General features: G+C 43.9%; 1 protein-coding gene across 1 annotated transcript in view; it reads right to left on the bottom strand.

Annotated features, from left to right (window-relative positions):
* The window catches only part of LOC149173406 (putative nitric oxide synthase), a 190,489-nt gene that overhangs the window by 160,554 nt on the left and 12,476 nt on the right, over positions 1-17,459 (bottom strand). The gene's annotated exons all lie outside the window — the stretch shown is intronic.

The following is a 17,459-nucleotide window of genomic DNA, read 5'->3' as shown; positions in this document are numbered from 1 at the left end:
CTGCTGGGGGTTGTAAGGAACAGTGAACTCCCTCCTAATGCCTGCCTCTGCACAATAGTCAACAAACTCTCCAAGGGTGTACTCTCCTCCATTGTCCGACCTCAAGGACTTGATCTTTCGACCTGTCTGAGTCTCCACAAGAGCTCTGAACTCCTGAAACCGCTTGAAGACCTCACTCTTGGTCTTCAAAAACTAAATCCAGGTCCTCCTGTAGTGATCATCAATGAATAAAACATAGTACTCATATCCACTCAAGGAAACATGAGACATCCGACCGCTCACATCGGAATGAATCAAATCAAGTATCCCCGTCGCTCTGCTGTCACTGCTGGGAAAAGGGGATTTGGCAAACTTGCCCATCGCACAACCTCTGCAAGTATCAAAGTGATCAGTACTGAAATCTGGCACACCTGTAGTGATCTCCCGCAATGTCCTCAAGGCTCCATGATACATATGTCCCATCCTGCGGTGCCAAATCTCACACAACTCAGAACTGCTAGCTCTGCTGTCGGTACTACTGCTCAATGCCAAAAGGGGCTGAAATGCAAACTTGTACACCTTTGCATGGCGTACACCTATCACTCTAGCTGAATCAGCTTGAGTGCCCCTGGGATACATCAACACCTGTCCTCCCCTGAATAGTACCTCATATCCTCTGTCCTCCGAAGCTGAGACGGATATGAGGTTCTTCCTCATCCCTGGCACATAAAGAACATCTGACACTTTCAAGGGAGGTCTGGACTCCCTCTGAAATGTCAGTGTACCCACCCCGACTGCTCTAACAACTCTGTCATCATCGAGTACTACCTCAATATCAGTGCCACTCTCTGAAAGCTCTGAGAAGTACTCTCGGACTCCTGTCATGTGACGTGAAGCCCCACTGTCCACATACCAGAGACCTGTAGATGCTCCGCTAATCGAGGGAAAAGCATGCTCCCTCTAAACCTGTGTAGCAGGTGATCCTGCACTAGAGGACTCACACGTAGTGAACGCAAACTCTCGGTCAAAACGACCAGCAAAGTCCTCAATCTCTGCTGAAGCTGCCACGTCCTGGTTCTTCCCCTTCTTCTTCTTCTTCTCCGGACACACAACTGCATAGTGTCCCATCTTTTGACAATTCCAACACTTCACTTTGGAATAGTCCTTCTGTGAGTTACTCTGTTTACCTTTACCTTTGCCTTTGCCTCCACCACCGCTTGTGGAAGCTTGCTTCTTCCCTTTGCCTTTCTTGCCTCCTGCCACCAGTGCTACGTCCTCATCCTATTCAACTGGCTTGGCTGCCCCAAGCTGTCCTTTCATGATCTCTGTCTGAATGCAATCATCCCAAAACCTCTCCCATGTGGGAAGGGCCTCACGTGCACAAACCCCATCAGCAAAGTTCAACCATGAACGGGGGAGGCCATTCACTGCAATACGCACCAACTCAGTGGATGGAATGGCCTCTCCAATCGCTGCCAACTCATCTCTCACATTGGTAATCTTTGTGAGATATCCAGCTGCACTATCATTACCCATCTTAATGTTCTTCAGCTTCTCCTTCAGGACCATCTTCCGGTTCTCATTGGTACTCTGGTAGAGATTGGACAATGTTGTCCACATCTCATGGGCATTGCTCTTTCCTTTCACATGAGGAATGCAATGGTCTTTGATTCCGTCTAGAATCAGCCTCTTACCCTTATTGTTCTTTTTTTTATACTCAGCCAACTGAGTAACATCAGTGGGCACAACAACAGGGTTCTGTGCGGTATGCACCATGATATCCCAGACTTCTGCCTCCTCAAAGATACTCTGCATTCTCTCCTTCTAAACACTGTAATTTGTATGCCCATCCAACCTATCCTCCACCCTCAATCCCAATGACATCCTGCTGTCCTAAAACTGAAAAATAGCACTGCTGTAGTAAAGATAAAACTGTTGTTTATGAAAAAATCAGCTTGCTGGAATTTTCTGAGTGAAAAATCAGCAACTGTAATTTTTCCTTTTGTTGTCCCAAACTTCCCTTCAGCACTCAAGCTCTGATACCATGTAGAAATTTCTGTTTTCCCACCCCGGTTTTCAGTTTCTCCCATGTAGTTAAATGCCCATTCCCATAACCATACATTTAACAGACTGAAAAAAAAAATATTGCTGAAAACACAAATTTTGGAAATTTTTCAGAATGCTGGAAATTGCAGAATTAAAAATCAGCAATCAAAACAGCCATTAAAACACTGATATTTTTTGTCAACTTGACCCTGGAAAAACCCCCTACAACTCTTGGGGAAAACCAGTTTGAGAGCTCTTCTTTATTTTTGAAAATTGTCTTTTTACAGTGAAAATTATTCAGCAAAAAATTAGCAAGCAAATTTACAACTTATCTCCTTTCCCGTGCCTCACAGCAATCTGGAAATTACAGCAAACAGGACAGCAATAAATGTTGTACGGCCTCCGTTTTGTGTGCAGAAAAATCAGCAAACTGCTCCTCGATTTTTGTGCAAAAATCTGCCTTTCACTATGTGCTGAATCAGCGGTACAAATCTGCTCAACTGCTGCCTTGGAATGTGTGCCAAGCTGCTGTCTCCTTCTCCTCCCTGCTCAGAAATCTCTCTTGCTCTCTTGCTCTCCTTCTCCCAATCTGCTCATGAAAGAATGAATGACCTTTTCCTCATTTTCCTCCTTTAATATAACTCCAAGTGACTTTTGGGTGATCCAAGTGACTTTTGGGTGATCTCTAAATCCAATGGCTGAAATAGATTTAGATCAATGGCTGAGATTAAATGCTCATTTAAATCTCACTTTCTATTTTTTAATTCACCCCACTTTAATAAAGACCCACTTAGTCATTTATTTCCAAAGTCACTTTTCCTTTCTAATTTTTCATTTACTTTATAAAAGTTACTTTAAAATTAGACTTAGTAACTTTATCACTTAAAGTCACTTTTAAATTAGATTTAACTTTATAAAATTATAAAGTTACTTTAGGAGAAAAATTAAATTCTTTTGGACACTTTTCCCTAGGCCAAAGATCAAAGCCTAAGGGAACCACCTGTCCTCCGGTACCAAATTTCAACAACTGCACCTCCAAACAGGTTAAACACATACCCAATTGTAGATCTTCTCTTATCCAGATCTCCAGCCCCGTCTGTATTAACAAAGCCACGGATGTCCAAAACTTTGTCCAATCCTGTCCTTCCTTGGTAGCATAGACCATAACCACTAGTGCCACGCAAATACCTAAAAACCCGCTTCACTATTGTCCAATGCTCCTTCCCTGGTTTTGACATAAACCTGCTCAATACTCCCACTGCGTGTGCAATATCTAGTCTAGGATAGACCATTGCATACATCAGGCTATCGACTGCACTTGCGTATGGAACACGAAACATGTCCTCTTCCTCTTCTTGTGTCTTGGGACACTGTTCAGCAGATAACTTTACAGAGAACTTAGAGTTGGAAGGATTTTGAAATGTAGATGACCAAATCTTCTATGCCAAAGTTCACATGGGCTAATTTCAACATGAACTAGGGCTTCGGCTAAAGGAGACATCAGCCTGTAAAGTCTTCCTTCTCGAATGCCGGCACTGTCGGAACTACCAGAAATGCCGGAACTTTCGGAAAAGCTAGAACTGCTGGAAAAGTCGGAACTGTCGGGACTGCTGGGAACAACCGGAACTGCCGGGAACAGCCGGAATTGCCAGAACTGTCGTGAACTGCCGAAACAGCGGGAGCATTTGTCTCCAAAGGGGAGCAGCATGCAAGGGACAGCTAACTAAAATTGGGACAGTTGTATGGTACTTAGCACCAAATACACCAAGCATGCAATGTTACAGCGAGCATGCAACAACAAGCATGTTAACGACAACAAGCATGCTAGCGACAACAAGCAAGCAAGGTGCAGCGAATACATAGGCTAGGATGGCAACATGGTGCAACAATGGCACATAATGTAGTACAGTGATGGGTACAGTCATGATTAATGAAGCGTGATGAGATGCAGCATAGTGATGATGGGTGCAGCATGGTGTAGCGCGGTGAGGTGCAGCATGATGACGAAATGCAGCACAACGATAGGTGAAGGAGTCACCTTGAAGAATTAGTTGAAGCAACATGTCTTCAACTAATCTCATGTATCATCTTCTTAGAAATGATCTATGTTCTTATCTAGATAAGTCAAAGTGTTGACTTCTGTTGTAAATGTACTGTCTCTCTCTCTGTGTTGAACTATTGAAGAACATATAAGAAGAATTGATCAAGGGTTTCCCCACACTGGGGTTTGTCGCTGGCTAGCGCCACCTCTTGTGTCCTCTTGTCTTGGCTTGTCTTCTGCGATTTATGTTTATGTTCTATCTGCAGTTTACTTTAATGCTGATGTGATTGCTAATCTGGAAAAGATATGTAGCTAACTGTAAATAAATTGCTCTAAGCATAGAACATACCTAAAATTAACATGGTATCAGAGCCAAGGTGAAGACAATGCCCAATCAAGAGTGAAAGAGCAATCACCGAAGATAGTTGGGAAAGGATCAATGGATTCCTCATCCTTGTTCAAATTCACCAAGGGTGAAGTCAAAGCAGAGAATATTATCAGAATGGCGCAGCAGAAGTTTCTGATGGCCTACCTAAAGATCACTTCAATGGGATGTCCGGATCTAAGGGTGGAAGGAAAGGCAGATGCCTTGGTTGTAATAAGTTTGGCCATTATACAAAGGAGTGTCCAAATGGCAGAGACACATCTCTTGATGAAGATAACAATCATTCCAGGGACATCTTCAATGATCAAAGGAATGACAGGTAATGCAGATCATCAAAGAAATCGCTGACTCTTCAAAGAAAGCAAGTAACCCCAGGTATGAAGAATCAAATTTTGTTTTTGATCAGATAAAGAAGCATTATCTTGTATTGGCCCTCTCCTTCAGATTCTTTGCGCATCTGGCTTATTGATTGTAGTGCTTCAAGGCACTTCATCGGATAGAAGGGTGCACTCTCTAATTTGGTAGAGATGGAAGCAATCGTGGGATTATACTTGGAGCCGATGCCACTTATCCCGGAAAGGGTGTAGGGAATGTTACCCCTCAATTGAATGAGGGTAACTCAATTCATTTACAAAATCTCTTTTATGTACCTAATCGCAAGAAGAACCTGGTGTCCATCTCGGAAATGGAAGTCAAAGGTTTCAGGGTGGCATTCATCGATGGAAAGGTACGTGTTAAAAAAATATAATTTTCAAAGATGCTTTTTCTCATGGGTTCAGGGTTGGCAATTTGTATCAAGTTGCAGGATGGTCCATTGGGGATCATGTCAATTGACATATCGCATCTATAACACCGGAGGTCTACCTATGGGGCCCTACCTGATGTGAGTCAAATGGTGATAGGGATGTCTGAATTCAAGTAGAGCATGAAGATACATGTCTAAGATGTACCGAAAGAAAATCTTATAACGGGACCATTCCCCTTGTTAGAGTCGGTCTAGTAGCCCTCCATCAGCGATCAAAGCTCTTTGCATTTGCATAAGTAGGTGTCTCATCAGTGTCATCTTATTGCATTCCATTAGGCATGCCATAACCCTGATGGAGGAGCTGGTGTCTTTATTCCCCTCTTGGCACTGCTGGATCAGAATGTTTTAGTCATTAAACTTTTTCAAGGTTACTTGTCTTGTCTTGAGGTCAAAATTCTAGGTCTAGGGTTTAGGTTCAATTTGTCTTCAAGGTTATGTCTCTAAAAGTCAATAAATGCCCAGCAGGACAGGGGGATGATAATCAGGGTTTTTAAAGCCAAGGTCATTTCTCAAAATTTTGTAAAAATTGTAAAAATTCAAATTTTTCAAAAGACAGCATGCAGCCCTGGTCCCCTTTGCCAAGACTCCTCAGAAGCTATCCCTGCAAAAATTATCAAGGAAAAACATCAATTCAACCAATTTCAGGACAAAAGGAAACCAAAAAGTCAGCAGCATTCAAAGTTTAAAAAAGTGTCATGAAAAACATTAGAAAGAGGGTTTTGACATGAAATTAATTCAAAACAAGGCTATAAAGTCTCTCTTTCCCTCCATTAAGCTTCATTGTGCCTTCAAGCAATAGAGCAATCGTTTTCAAGAGCATTTGGGCGAATTTGGTGAAGTGTGAAGGCACGCGACCCACTGAGCCTGGCGCGCGACCCGTTGAAGGCGCGCGACCCATCAGGGCACCTCCGCCAGTGTAAATTTTACACGGGCGCGACCCGTTGAGGGCACGCGACCCGTTGGGTAGTGCACGCGACCCATCAGGGTTTCCTCCACAGAAAATTACCAGCAAGCTGCCAAGCGACCACAAATTGTTCAAGCTTGTCAGGTAGGCCTTCAATCATATAAATTATGGTTTGCTAAAGCTTGAGAAGATCATGATAATATTTTTAAAAGCCTTCATTTGCAAGTAAAGACTCCATGTGCTTTTGCTTGAAAATATCAAAGTTGCTAGGGTTTGTTTCGCTGTTTTAAGGTATTCCTTTTCATTCCTATTGTTCCTACATTTTCCCACCTCCCATTTCTTACTCCCTTATCACTGTTATTTAATTTCCCTACCAAAAATATTAAGAAATCAAAAATCAAACCCTAAACTCCACCTCCCATAACATCCTTGCAAATGAAATTGTATGATGATGTTGATGTCATGATTCCTCCCTTTAACCCCTGTTTCATATATTTTTCCCAATTTCCCTTCCAAGTCTCCCTTCCCTAACATTTCCCTTGTGCTATTTGTCCCCTTGAAACTGTTGAAATTTGGTACCGGAGGACAGGTGGTTCCCTTAGGCTTTGATCTTTGGCCTAGGGAAAAGTGTCCAAAAGAATTTAATTTTTCTCCTAAAGTGACTTTATAATTTTATAAAGTTAAATCTAATTTAAAAGTGACTTTAAGTGATAAAGTTATTAAGTCTAATTTTAAAGTGACTTTTATAAAGTCAATGAAAAATTAGAAAGGAAAAGTGACTTTGGAAATAAATGACTAAGTGGGTCTTTATTAAAGTGGGGTGAATTAAAAAATAGAAAGTGAGATTTAAATGAGCATTTAATCTCAACCATTGATCTAAATCTATTTCAGCCATTGGATTTAGAGATCACCCAAAAGTCACTTGGATCACCCAAAAGTCACTTGGAGTTATATTAAAGGAGGAAAAGGAGGAAAAGGTCATTCATTCTTTCATGAGCAGATTGGGAGAAGGAGAGCAAGAGAGCAAGAGAGATTTCTGAGCAGGAAGGAGAAGGAGACAGCAGCTTGGCACACATTCCAAAGCAGCAGTTGAGCAGATTTGTACAGCTAATTCAGCACATAGTGAAAGACAGATTTTTGCACAAAAATCGAGGAGCAGTTTGCTGATTTTTCTGCACACAAAACGGAGGTCGTACAGCATTTATTGCTGTCCTGTTTGCTGTAATTTCCAGATTGCTGTGAGGCACGGGAAAGGAGATAAGTTGTAAATTTGCTTGCTGATTTTTGCTGAATAATTCTCACTGTAAAAAGACAAATTTCAGAAATAAAGAAGAGCTCTCAAACTGGTTTTCCCCAAGAGTTGTAGGGGGTTTTTCCAGGGTCAAGTTGACCAAAAATATCAGTGTTTTAATGTGTTTTAATGGCTGTTTTTAATTGCTGATTTTTAATTCTGCAATTTCCAGCATTCTGAAAAATTTCCAGAATTTGTGTTTTCAGCAATATTTATTTTTTTCAGTCTGTTAAATGTATGGTTATGGGAATGGGCATTTAACTACATGGGAGAAATAAGGAGAAACTGAAAACCGGGGTGGGAAAACAGAAATTTTTACATGGTATCAGAGCTTGAGTGCTGAAGGGCAGTTTGGGACAGCAAAAGGAAAAATTGCAGTTGCTGATTTTTCACTCAGAAAATTCCAGCAAGCTGATTTTTTCATAAACAGCAGTTTTATCTTTACTACAACAGTGCTATTTTTCAGTTTTAGGACAGCAGGATGTCATTGGGATTGAGGGTGGAGGATAGGTTGGATGGGCATACAAATTACAGCGTTTGGAAGGAGAGAATGCAGAGTATCTTTGAGGAGGCAGAAGTCTGGGATATCATGGTGCATACCGCACAGAACCCTGTTGTTGTGCCCACTGATGTTACTCAGTTGGCTGAGTATAAAAAGAAGAACAATAAGGGTAAGAGGCTGATTCTAGACGGAATCAAAGACCATTGTATTCCTCATGTGAGAGGAAAGAGCAATGCCCATGAGATGTGGACAGCATTGTCCAATCTCTACCAGAGTACCAATGAGAACCGGAAGATGGTCCTGAAGGAGAAGCTAAAGAACATTAAGATGGGTAATGATAGTGCAGCTGGATATCTCACAAAGATTACTAATGTGAGAGATGAGTTGGCAGCGATTGGAGAGGCCATTCCACCCACTGAGTTGGTGCGGATTGCAGTGAATGGCCTCCCCCGTTCATGGTTGAACTTTGCTGATGGGGTTTGTGCACGTGAAACCCTTCCCACATGGGAGAGGTTTTGGGATGATTGTATTCAGACAGAGATCAGGAAAGGGCAACTTGGGGCAGCCAAGCCAGTTGAGCAGGATGAGGACGTAGCACTGGTGGCAGGAGGCAAGAAAGGCAAAGGGAAGAAGCAGGCTTCCACAAGCGGTGGTGGAGGCAAAGGCAAAGGTAAAGGTAAACAGGGGAACACACAGAAGGACTATTCCAAGGTGAAGTGTTGGAATTGTCAAAAGATGGGACACTATGCAGTTGTGTGTCCGGAGAAGAAGAAGAAGAAGGGGAAGAACCAGGACGTGGCAGCTTCAGCAGAGATTGAGGACTTTGCTGGTCGTTTTGACCGAGAGTTTGCGTTCACTACATGTGAGTCCTCTAGTGCAGGATCACCTGCCAAACAGGTTCAGAGGGAGCATGCTTTTCCCTCGATTAGCGGAGCATCTACAGGTATCTGGTATGTGGACAGTGGGGCTTCACGTCACATGACAGGAGTCCGTGAGTACTTCTCAGAGCTTTCAGAGAGTGGTATTGATATTGAGGTAGTACTCGGTGATGACAGAGTTGTTAGAGCAGTCGGGGTGGGGACAGTGACATTTCAGAGGGAGTCCAAACCTCCCTTGAAAGTGTCAGAGGTTCTTTATGTGCCAGGGATGAGGAAGAACCTCATATCCGTCTCAGCTTTGGAGGACAGAGGATATGAGGTACTGTTCAGGGGAGGACAAGTGTTGATGTATCCCAGGGGCGCTCCAGCTGATTCAGCTAGAGTGATAGGTGTACGCCATGCAAAGGTGTACAAGTTTGCATTTCAGCCCCTTTTGGCATTGAGCAGTAGTACCGACAGCAGAGCTAGCAATTCTGAGTTGTGTGAGATTTGGCACCGCAGGATGGGACATATGTATCATGGAGCCTTGAGGACATTGCGGGAGATCACTACAAGTGTGCCAGATTTCAGTACTGATCACTTTGATACTTGCAGAGGTTGTGCGATGGGCAAGTTTGCCAAATCCCCTTTTCCCAGCAGTGACAGCAGAGCGACGGGGATACTTGATTTGATTCATTCCGATGTGAGCGGTCGGATGTCTCATGTTTCCTTGAGTGGATATGAGTACTATGTTTTATTCATTGATGATCACTCCAGGAGGACCTGGATTTATTTTTTGAAGACCAAGAGTGAGGTCTTCAAGCGGTTTCAGGAGTTCAGAGCTCTTGTGGAGACTCAGACAGGTCGAAAGATCAAGTCCTTGAGGTCGGACAATGGAGGAGAGTACACCCTTGGAGAGTTTGTTGACTATTGTGCGGAGGCAGGCATTAGGAGGGAGTTCACTGTTCCTTACAACCCCCAGCAGAACGGGGTTGCGGAGAGGAAGAACAGATCCATCATAGAGGCTGCCAAAGCCATGATACATGATCAGGGGTTGCCATTGTTCTTGTGGGCAGAGGCCTGCAACACAGCTGTTTACTTGCAGAACAGGAGTCCGCATCGTGCTTTGGGGCACATGACTCCGGAGGAGGCTTTCTCTGGGAAGAAGCCTGATATTGGTCATCTTCACATCTTTGGATGCATTACATACTCCTATATACCCAAGAGAAGAGGACCAAACTAGAGCCCACCGCAGAGAAGGGTATCTTTGTGGGCTACAGTGAGACCTCAAAGGCCTTTCGGATTTACATTCCTGCACAGAGGAGAGTTGTTGTCAGACGGGATGAGAAGTTCGAGGAGGACAGGGCCTTTAGGAGGTCACGGGAGTTAGAGTATCTGGATCAGCCAGACCCTCAGCAGCAGTTGAGTCAGTCGCAAGGATCCAGTGGGCAGGGATCAGGAGGATCCGGAGGTACATCTATGAGGATGTCAGGTCCATCAGTGAGCAGTGGCTCATCGAGCCAGAGGGGTGGTGCTCCGGGCAGCATGCAGAGCAGTTCACAGAGCAGTTCACTAGGGAGTCCACTGATGGACAGTTCACACGGTACCTCAGCTTCTACAGGTTCAGGTGCAGGCAGGAGGACAGCAGACAGACAGTCAGGAGTTCAGGCTACTGATGATGATGAGGAGGAGGAGTTTCATTCTCCGGTGGAAGAAGTGCGCTCAGGGAAGAGGAAGCCCAAGTGGCTTCAGGACACCTTGAGAGATGCCACATCTGTTGCTGAGCCGAAGAGGCCGGTCAGAGAGAGTAGACCACCTGAGAGGTTTTGTAGTTATATGGCGATGGTTACCAGCATCCTTGACTCTGAGCCTTCTAGCTATGAGGAGGCAGCTAGCCAGCAGGTCTGGAGAGAGGCCATGCAGGAGGAGTATTCTTCTATCATGAAGAATGATGTTTGGGAGGTGGTGCCGAGGCCTGAGGGCAAATCCGTGGTTACTTCCAGATGGCTTTACAAGGTAAAGCATGCTGCAGATGGCAGCATTGAGAAATTCAAAGCGAGGTTTGTGGCTAGAGGGTTCTCCCAGGTAGAGGGAGTTGATTATGAGGAGACCTTCGCTCCCGTGGCTCGATATACTTCGATCCGCTCCATTATATCGATAGCAGCAGAGATGGGTTGGAAGATCCACCAGATGGATGTGAAGACCGCATTTCTCAATGGCTTCATACAGGAGGAGGTGTACATTGAGCAGCCACAGGGCTTTGAGGTGCATGGGAAGGAGTCCCATGTGTGCAGATTGAAGAAGGCCCTTTATGGCCTGAAGCAAGCTCCCAGAGCTTGGTACTCCAGGATAGATGCATACTTGCAGGGGATGGGTTTCACAAAGAGTGAGGCAGATCCGAACCTTTACTTTATTGTGATTGGTGAGGAGCCTCTCATTCTGGTGCTGTATGTGGATGACTTGATCATTACAGGTGCAGAGAGACTCATAGAGCACTGCAAGAGAGATCTTGCGGCGGAGTTTGAGATGAAGGACATCGGCTTGATGCATTACTTTTTGGGTTTGGAGGTGTGGCAGGAGGAGGGGCATTTCTTCCTGGGGCAGGGGAAGTATATTGTGGACATCCTTAGCAGATTCCACATGGAGGATTGTAGACCCATGTCGACACCGATGATCACCAACTGGAAGAAGCTTCATGCTTCGGATTCCGAGTTGGTGGATCCCACATTGTACAGGCAGCTGATTGGTTCCTTGATGTATTTGGTCAACACTAGACCAGATATCTGTTTTGCAGTCAACACGATGAGTCAGTTTATGTGTGAGCCTAGGAAGGTTCACTGGGTGGCTGCAAAACACATTTTGCGGTACTTGCAGGGGACAGTGGATTATGGTCTGGACTACAGGCAGGGAGATGGAGTGAGATTGGCAGGATACACTGATTCTGATTGGGCAGGTTGTGCTTCTGATAGGAAGAGCACTTCAGGGTGTTGTTTTGGGTTGGGTTCAGCAGTAGTGTCATGGTTCAGCCGGAAGCAGCAGTCAGTAGCACTGAGTTCAGCGGAAGCAGAGTATATGGCAGCCAGTCTAGCTAGTTGTGAGGCTATCTGGCTTCGCAAGATGTTGTTTGGCTTATTTGGTCAGCCGTTGAGACCTTCAGTGATTTACTGTGATAATCAGAGTTGCATTAAACTCACGGAGAATCCAGTATTTCATGACAGGTCAAAGCATATCGGGATCAGATATCATTTCATCAGAGACTATGTTCAGAAGGGAGCTGTGAAGCTTGAGTATATTTCCACTGATGAGCAGGTTGCAGATATCCTTACCAAAGCCTTACCACGGGGCAAGCATGTCTACTTCAGAGACAAGATGGGTGTGGTGAGGAACACCTTCCTCGGTAAGAGGGAGTGTTGAAATTTGGTACCGGAGGACAGGTGGTTCCCTTAGGCTTTGATCTTTGGCCTAGGGAAAAGTGTCCAAAAGAATTTAATTTTTCTCCTAAAGTGACTTTATAATTTTATAAAGTTAAATCTAATTTAAAAGTGACTTTAAGTGATAAAGTTATTAAGTCTAATTTTAAAGTGACTTTTATAAAGTCAATGAAAAATTAGAAAGGAAAAGTGACTTTGGAAATAAATGACTAAGTGGGTCTTTATTAAAGTGGGGTGAATTAAAAAATAGAAAGTGAGATTTAAATGAGCATTTAATCTCAACCATTGATCTAAATCTATTTCAGCCATTGGATTTAGAGATCACCCAAAAGTCACTTGGATCACCCAAAAGTCACTTGGAGTTATATTAAAGGAGGAAAAGGAGGAAAAGGTCATTCATTCTTTCATGAGCAGATTGGGAGAAGGAGAGCAAGAGAGCAAGAGAGATTTCTGAGCAGGAAGGAGAAGGAGACAGCAGCTTGGCACACATTCCAAAGCAGCAGTTGAGCAGATTTGTACAGCTAATTCAGCACATAGTGAAAGACAGATTTTTGCACAAAAATCGAGGAGCAGTTTGCTGATTTTTCTGCACACAAAACGGAGGTCGTACAGCATTTATTGCTGTCCTGTTTGCTGTAATTTCCAGATTGCTGTGAGGCACGGGAAAGGAGATAAGTTGTAAATTTGCTTGCTGATTTTTGCTGAATAATTCTCACTGTAAAAAGACAAATTTCAGAAATAAAGAAGAGCTCTCAAACTGGTTTTCCCCAAGAGTTGTAGGGGGTTTTTCCAGGGTCAAGTTGACCAAAAATATCAGTGTTTTAATGTGTTTTAATGGCTGTTTTTAATTGCTGATTTTTAATTCTGCAATTTCCAGCATTCTGAAAAATTTCCAGAATTTGTGTTTTCAGCAATATTTATTTTTTTCAGTCTGTTAAATGTATGGTTATGGGAATGGGCATTTAACTACATGGGAGAAATAAGGAGAAACTGAAAACCGGGGTGGGAAAACAGAAATTTTTACAGAAACAGCATCTCAAACAGTTAAAACAGCAGATTTTAAAGCAGAAGCAGCAGTACATTTCAGCCACTTTGCTCCTGAAACCATGTCAGAAACCGAAACCGATTATGAGCAAAGTGATGACCATGAGTCAGCTTCAGAATTTGAGGTACATAGGAGGCCTCACAGGGGTGGTAAGAGCGGTCACCATAAGAGAGAGGAGCCCACCTCTTTGACCGATTTGCAGGCTTGTCCAATTGCAGTCACATGTTTCCGCTATCTGTCATGTTATGAATTTTGTGAGAGGATCTCTCAAATCCAGCATCACAGGGAGTTGGCTCGCTTGTTTGTTTTGCATTTGCATGATGGGCATGTGAACCTTGCAGGGGTGGATTTTACATTGACACCCGAGATGATTGCTCAAGCAACAGGGATACCAAATGTTGGAGAAGTGTGGAACAAGCGCAAAATATTGGACAGTTTTCAGTATGAGCCTTACATTAAACCTGCATTTATGAGACAAGTGGCGGGTGTATTTCCTTTCAGATTTTTGAGGAATGAGTATGCTCCTTTGATGAGGCTTATCATGCGTTATTTCACCTGTGAGGGAAGATTTTCACGTGTGTATTCATACCATATTCGCTTGTTGATGCATTTCACACGGGTTCGGATGATGAACATCCCTGTTTTCTTGTGCCAGAATATTGAGAGGATGGTGCCCTTGATGCAGAGGAAAAGCCCAGCACAACAATATAGGAGCCTCTATCATTATGGTTTGATTCAGCTTGTGGTCATACATCAGTTGGCTCAGCATGGCATCCCATGGGAGGAGTTTATCTCTCATGAGTTTTTCACAGCACCACCACCACATCCTGAGATTGTTCGTGAGGAGGGAGGACCATCACAGCAGCATGATATCCCTGAGACTAGACATGTCAGCTCTCCTCCATTGGTCACTTATCAGAGAGGCCACAGGGCCTTATTTGCAGCAGCTAGGCGAGTATTTTCTCCACATCAGGTGGAAGGGGTCTCGCCTTCTTCATCAGCTCAGCGAGTGTTATCTCCACACCAGGTGGAAGGGGCCTCGCCTTCTTCAGCAGCACAGGTACCAGAGAGAGGCAAACAGCCCAAGATTGATGAGGGGCCATCAGGTATTCCAGGCATAGAGGTGGTTGATCTTGACATTATTTCTCCTAGCCTAGAGTCAAAGGAGATCATTCAGCACCTTAGAGCTGAAAATGACTCATTGCAGCAAAGATTGGACATGGCAAATTGGACCATCACCTACTTGGAGCAGCGCAACAAGCAACTTGAGGAGGAGCACACTCTAGATGAGTTGCGGAGGATCCATGAGGACCGCAACTTGGCTCGAAAGAGACCCGGCGATTTGGTACCCGTTGAGCGAGAGGCTATGCTTCTTCGGGTCAATGCTCATTTGGAGAGGTTGCTGGCCAAGGCCAACCAAGATAAGAACTTGCTCAGGAACATGAAAAATCATTATTGGGCGCGGATGCACGTATGCAAGGCAAGAATGAAAGTGCTCCAAAGACGGTTGGCCAAAGCACAAAAACGAAGGAAAAGGCCCGACCCCTCCATATCTTGGCTGAGGCTTCTTTGAAGGAGCATGATACTAAATAACTCAACTCCAACACAAATTTCAAAAAATTTTGAGCATTTTGGGTCATTTGTGATTTTTCTGGCAAAAAACAGGTTTTCTTCACCGATGGGTCGCGCGCCGCGCGCGACCCTTTCGTTTGGCAACTCCATTTTGGAAAAACTCAGCATTTCTGGATTTGTCATGGAAAGTTACACTTGCTCAGCCATTACCAAGAAATTTCACCAAGTTTTGGGCCTCCAGAAAGTCAAAAAACAAGCAAAAAATGACTTTCTGCCACATTTTTGACACACAGGAAGCAGTGTTGGGAGATTGCAATTTTGGAGGGGCAAATGACAACCAAATTCAGAAATTCCACTTGGGTTGGAAAGTATACATCTAGACCTTTCCAACAAGCCCACTTTTGCCTCATTTGGACACCGGGAAGTACCTCAAAATCAGCTCCAAAGTAGCGCGACCCGTCCAGGAAGAGGGCGCGACCCATTGGGCAGTTTTCACAGGAATACATCTACAGCTCAGGAATTCGCCCAGTTTTGACCAGTTTTGACTTGTGATGGGATTTTTCACCCTCTTTGATGTAATTAATGTATTTTCATGTTGACATGACACTTATTTACCTATTCTAAAAGATTCATTCATGAAATAGCAAACATTTAATGAATGAATTGGTTTCCTAGCTTATAGAGGCAAGTTGTTTTGACTGCCTAGATTTTAGTGCTCAGTTTAGAATTGGTTGAAACAGCTCCTAGAAGGATGAGCTCGACCCCTAGAGGCAAGGGAAGAGGTTGGCTTGCCTATATTATGTATTTTCTTAGTCATTTTCAGAGGTTGGAGAGTTTGTACTCTTGAGGGAGAAAGCTTCTATTGTATTACTCATTGTATCTCTGCAATTTTTGGCAAAGGAAGACCAAGGTTTTGCAGTCCTTTTTGGGATTCCTGTGGTTACATGTATTGATGGTGTGTTTCTCTTTGTACTTGTAAGTTTGTTATGTGAATCATCTTCTTACTTTTCCTTCTGCAAATTAGGCAAATGAAGTGTTAAAGTAGAATTCATGATTGCCATGCTCTGCTTTTAAGTTTGCTTAATATTTATGTTTTCATCTGTCTAAAGAGAACTCTTGAAGGTGTCTTGCTCTCTTTAGCTCCTCACCGGTCATTTCTATCCATTCACTGAATTCAAAGGCATCAGTACAGTCTCCTACCTTGCCCCAAAGAACCCCCTGCAAAAACTGTGTCCAAATCCCCGCACCAAAATTTGCCCTTCCCCAACTTTCCACCAAAACCCTAAAAATCCCAAATTAAACCTTTTGATCAGTTTACTAGCCTAAAATCAGTGTTTCCTCATTGGCTATCTCGCCCGTTGAAGATCTTTACCGAGATAGACCGGAGAGAGCCCTCTCCTGCCCCGTAGGGCTAGCTACGAGGCTAAGTGGTTTGATGTTGCCTTGAAGTTTACCTTTCTCAGCCTGAGGTGAAATTTCAAGCGCTAACACCCCTCATGCAGCAAGTCCACAGGTTTGGAACAACCCGAGGAGTTTGAGATTCATGATCGGGAATCTCATGTATACAGGTGGAAGAAAGCCCTCTATGGCTTGAAGCAAAACACCCCGGGCGTATTATGAGAGGATTGATAGCTGTCTGATGAAGCTGAGATTCACTAGGAGTGAACCGGTCCAAACCATTACCCGAAGGTTGTGGATGATAGACCTCTCATACCGGCACCTTATGAGGACGACCTATTTCTGATAGGTGCAGACCCTCTCATTTGCAAAAGCAAGAGGAGTTGGATTCCGGATGTGGAATGATAAACTACAAGCCTGTGACTACCTCGAGGACCTTAACTTTCAGAAGGTATATGGTAGTTATGTCAGAACAGATTTGGGAAATGCCTCTGAGTTTCATAAACTCATTCGCGTTGATGTTCTTGGTGAACTTCCGTCCGGACATATGTTTTGCAGTTAGCATGGTGAGCTCATATTTGGTTGAGCCTCACTGGATTGGTGCCAAGAATCTTCTGAGATATCTTCGGGGCACAATATCTCATGGATTGAGATACACTGCCAGAAATATGAAACTGCATGATTATTCGAATGCTGACTAGGCAGGCAGTGTGGAGGATCACTAGAGCACTTCTCAGTGCTGGTTCTCTTTGGATTCTGCTTCGATATCATGGATGAGCAGGAAGCAGAAGTCGGTTGCTATAAGCACCGTCGAGACCGAATACATAGCTACGAGTATGATCTCGTGTGAAGTTGCATGGTTGCAGAAGCTCTTAAGTGAGTTGTTTGTACACATGATGAATACCACTGTGATTCTCTGTGACAACCAGAGGGGGGATTCGATTATTGAGGAATCCCGTATTCGATGATTGCTCCAGCAGATAGACATCAGACACCAGCCTTATCTGCAATATGGTAAGTCGATCAGTGAGGAGGCTCTATCGCATTGAGACTGATGTACGGGTTGAAAACATTTTTTCAAAGCCCCAGGAAAAGGTCAAATCTGTGACTTTCTCGAATGACTTGGAGTCGTTAAGAGACCTTCTTATAAGGGTCCTGCATGTTGCATGCATTGAGCTCTGGGAGCTCTGGGGGGCTTCGGGT

The sequence above is a fragment of the Pinus tabuliformis genome, chromosome 4_2 (assembly GCF_031772625.1).
Source record: "Pinus tabuliformis cultivar Carrire ecotype Pingquan chromosome 4_2, CPIR1, whole genome shotgun sequence".
In the NCBI taxonomy this organism is placed as follows: domain Eukaryota; kingdom Viridiplantae; phylum Streptophyta; class Pinopsida; order Pinales; family Pinaceae; genus Pinus; species Pinus tabuliformis.
Note: the sequence above shows the minus strand (reverse complement) of the source record. Positions and strands in the feature narration are given on the sequence as shown.